General features: G+C 36.7%; 1 protein-coding gene across 1 annotated transcript in view; it reads left to right on the forward strand.

The window, feature by feature from the left end:
• The window catches only part of LOC106881266 (sodium-dependent serotonin transporter), a 196,924-nt gene that overhangs the window by 46,846 nt on the left and 145,392 nt on the right, over window positions 1-4,686 (forward strand). The window lies entirely within an intron of this gene.

Genomic DNA, 4,686 nt, shown 5'->3' on the forward strand with positions numbered 1-4,686 from the left:
CACACACACACACACACACACACACACACACACACACTTGTACTTGCATTTCCCCCTCTCATCTGTAAATGAATTTTAGGCATGTTGCGGACCGCCTCCAAGGTTTGAGTCTAGCTCCTAAGACTAATTAAAGTCGGTATTCTGGTACTAAATTCTATCGGTGACAATTTGTAGAACCGCTATGTTTATAGTAAATACGGACCAACGACACCCACACATATGAGTGTATGTGTGTGTATAATATAATATATATGTATTATGCACACACACATATACACAATATATGTAGACATACAAACATGCATATGTATATATATATATATATATATATATATATTAATTTCAGGCGATGCTCCAGCATGGCCGCAGTCAAATGACTGAAACAAGTAAAAGAATAAGAGAATATGTATGTATTATATACATACATAAATGCAATATATATATAAACTTAAATACATGCATATATATATATATATATATATATATATGTCATCATATGTATACATACGTCAAAATGTCATATATATGCCCTGCATATATAAAGTATATATATAATTCATACATATATAATATATATATATATATATATATATGTCTATATAAACACACGAATACACGTACGTTGTATATGTATGTGTGTGTGAATCTGCGTGAGATTGTACAAGTGTTTGTCCAGGTATGTGTACTGAATGCGTCGTAGATATGTGTACTAGATATCTTTACATTTCACCACGTGATTCAATTGAGTCATTGCAACGTGTATGAGAAGATACTCCGTGTGTTTGATAGATAAAAGTTTTCATTGGCGATTTGTAAATAGCAGAAACAGATAAGACAGATAACATACAATCACACATGCATCTACTTACATATATAAACATACATATATAATACATGCATAAACACAACTACTTACATGTACACATACACACACACATACACACAATACACGTACACTATCCTAATATACATACATAAATGCTTATATATGTGTGTGTGTGGGTGTATGTGTACATACATACAAAAACACTAGCGCGCACACACACATACATACATACATGCATAAGATAATTGTAACATACGTATACATGCAGAAATGTGTCTGCAACGATTTATGTCCGTGCTTTTATGCACCATGCATCTATATGAGAGGACTTCTTAAGGCGAATACATTCGGCATTCTAACAATACATTTACGTCAAGATGGATACAAATATTATATTCATACATAATCGCATATATATGAATATATATATATATATATATATATATATATATATAATGCTCAAGAACATAACACACCACCCGATCCGAGAATCGAACTTACAACCTCGCGATTGAAAGCCCGATGCTCTGACCACTGATCCACCTAATCCACCTGCTTGTTGTTCATGCACCTGCCTACGTCTTTTGTTTTTCTGTAAATTTCAACTATATATATATATATACACACACATGATATTGTATTTCACGTTGCTCTAGCTCACTCAGCTGTAGAAATAAGTTGCAACGTAACTGATGTTAAGATGTATCGGTCTTTCTTTCCCTTGGAGACAAGAGACGGGTATGCAATAGCAACTGTTGGTCTTCCAGAAGCAACTTTGACCCAATTTGTAACCGAAGTGGGTGTGTTTAATGCATCGTTACATACGTTTCCAAATATATATGTATATATATATATATGCTTATACAGATATTTACCTAGAAACATAAATAGTTCAAAGCTGCAATTTTAAGTTGAAGTAACAAAATGCTTTCAAATCGAGTTGATTTGAAATTTGCAACTTCTCGGGGAGAACTTGGATATGAAGACGGTGCCATAGGATGGTTTCGTAAAGTAATTTGTTTTCAATTTGGAGTACGGCTCCATGTTGAAAAAGCGCTGGCTCTTGTTGGCTGGTAATATTACAAAACTCCAACCGAACGACGGATTGGTAGATCAGGTGAGCATCGGATAAAATGGAATGGTAGATTTGGAGAATCGTTGGAACAACAGATGAAATATCTTGCAGTAATTGTACCAAAGTTCTTTACACCCTAAGTTCAAATTGCACCAGCGTCAGCTTTGCCTTTTATCTCCCCAAGGTCGATAAATTGAAATACTAGCCAAATACTGGTGCTGATGTAATAGCCAAAAGCACGGCAGTGCGGTTAAGTTCCCACAAAACTTATTAACAAACAACAAACACAAGAAACAAGATAGAGTGCCTTGCCTGCACACACATACACACAAACGTAGACACACACACATACATACACACATACACATACATACATACACGTGCGTACACGCACACGCACTTACACACGCACACTATACAGTTATAGTTAAGTAGGATATTAGGCCTTAACTACCTGTGTATGTGAAGAGTAGATCCGGCTGACACTACAGAATAGGGAAAGCGACCTCAGGAATTCATATAAACATACATACTCTTTTACTCTTTACTCTTTTACTTGTTGCAGTCATTTGACTGCGGCCTTTAGTCGAGCAAATCGACCTCAGGACTTATTCATTGTAAGCCTAGTACTTATTCTATCGGTCTCTTTTTGCCGAACCGCTAAGTTACGGGGACGTAAACACACCAGCATCGGTTGTCAAGCGAAGTTGGGGGGACAAACACAGACACACAAACATATACACAGACACACATACATACATATATATATATATATGTATATATATATATATATATATATATATATATATATATATATACGACGGGCGTCTTTCAGTTTCCGTCTACCAAATCAACTCACAAGGCTTTGGTCGGCCCGAGGCTATAGTAGAAGGCACTTGCCTTAGGTTCCACGCAGTGGGACTGAACCCAGAACCATGTGGTCGGTAAGCAACCTACTTAAAACACAGCCACTCCTGCGCCTATAATATATATAATATATATTTATGCGTGTATATATGCATATATAAATATAAATACATATTAAACACACACACATATATACATATACAAATATATATACATGCATACACAGACGCACACACATACACACATATATTTACTTGCATTCACACACACGCTGCACAGCTCATAGGTAACAAACATATGCACACATGTAGAAACCCTTATTTAGCAAGCGTTACATAAATAGATTTATTTTGCGACCAGCGTACGTCTGTCTTTCGAATCCCATTACTAATGGAAACTTTAGAAGAAAGTGTACGCAAACATTGACAATGGACGACATATCCGTAAAGGATATTATTTGCGGTATTTTCTTCTTCTTCTTCTTGCCACTACTATTATTATTGTTATTATTATTATGGGTGCCAACAAAAGGTTATCAATGTTGGGCAAACAAATTGCTATACTGATAGATAAATATATGACCAGATAATGAAATAATTAGACGGTCACTAACAGAAGCAAAGCTCACATACTCACATACAAGCAGGCAGGGAATATGTATGTATGTATGTATGTATGTGTGTGTGCGTGTGCGTGTGTATGTATGGTATGTATGTATGTGTGTATGTGTGTGTGGGCGAGTGTGTGAGTAATCTAATGTTGGACGAATTAAAGAGGAGTGCTCAACACATGTTGCAGAGGATATGTTTTTTTTAATGAAACCGAAACTGAGTTTGTCAGGCAACTCGAATTTCCTGGCACTGCAATCTTCACACACACACACACATATGCGTGCGTGTGTGTGTGTGTGCGTGCGTGTGTGTATGTATATGTACGTACGTATATACTGTTCCACATTCAGTTCCTATGCGTTTTGCTTATATTTTTCACTATATGCATACACACACATACACGCGCGCACACACACACACACACACACACACACACACACACACACACACACACACATATATATACACACACATAAATGCGTATATATGTACCTACATGCATGCATACATACATACATACGTACATACAGGGGTTGGACATAATAATAGAAAGACCTTAAAATTTCAAGCAAATTTATTCTAACATAGGGTAGGACCGCCTTTGGCAGTAATTACAACTTGAATTCTACGAGGTATGGACCCGTACAAAGTTTGAATTGTTTCTTAAGGAATTTTTGTCCATTCTTCAGCTAAAACAGTCTCCAGTTCTTGTGATGATGGTAGAGCATATCGACTCCTTACTTGCTTTTCTAAAATGCACTATAAATGTTCAATAATACTGAGATCCGGGGACTGTGGTGGCCAGATAAGATGTTCAACTTCACTAGAATGTTCCTCGTGCCATTCAGTAACAACTTTAGCTGTGTGAATTGGTACATTATCATCCTGAAAGATTGCGTTACCCTCTGGAAACAGTTCCGCAGCCATAGGATGAATTTGATCTGATAAAATACTTTAATAGTCTTGACTATTAATCCTGTCATGAAGGGAAACCATTGGGACGGTAAATTTCTAAGATATAGCCCACCAGATCATCACAGATCCTCCTCTATGTTTAAAAGTTAGAAGAAGGCAGTCTGGGTCAAATGCTTCTTTTCGCCGTCTCCACACGTATACTCGGCCGATGGTCGGAAATAAGGTAAAGGATGACTCGTCCGAGAAAATAACATTCTTTCACTGCTCTAGGGACCAATTCTGTAGGTTTTTACTCCACTCTAAACACTTTGCAACGTTTGTTTTTGAAAGTAATGGTTTTCTGATTGCAGCTCTTCCGTAAAATTCGGCTTTGTGCAACTCCCGGCGAACAG

The sequence above is a fragment of the Octopus bimaculoides genome, chromosome 6, assembly GCF_001194135.2.
Source record: "Octopus bimaculoides isolate UCB-OBI-ISO-001 chromosome 6, ASM119413v2, whole genome shotgun sequence".
Taxonomy (NCBI): domain Eukaryota; kingdom Metazoa; phylum Mollusca; class Cephalopoda; order Octopoda; family Octopodidae; genus Octopus; species Octopus bimaculoides.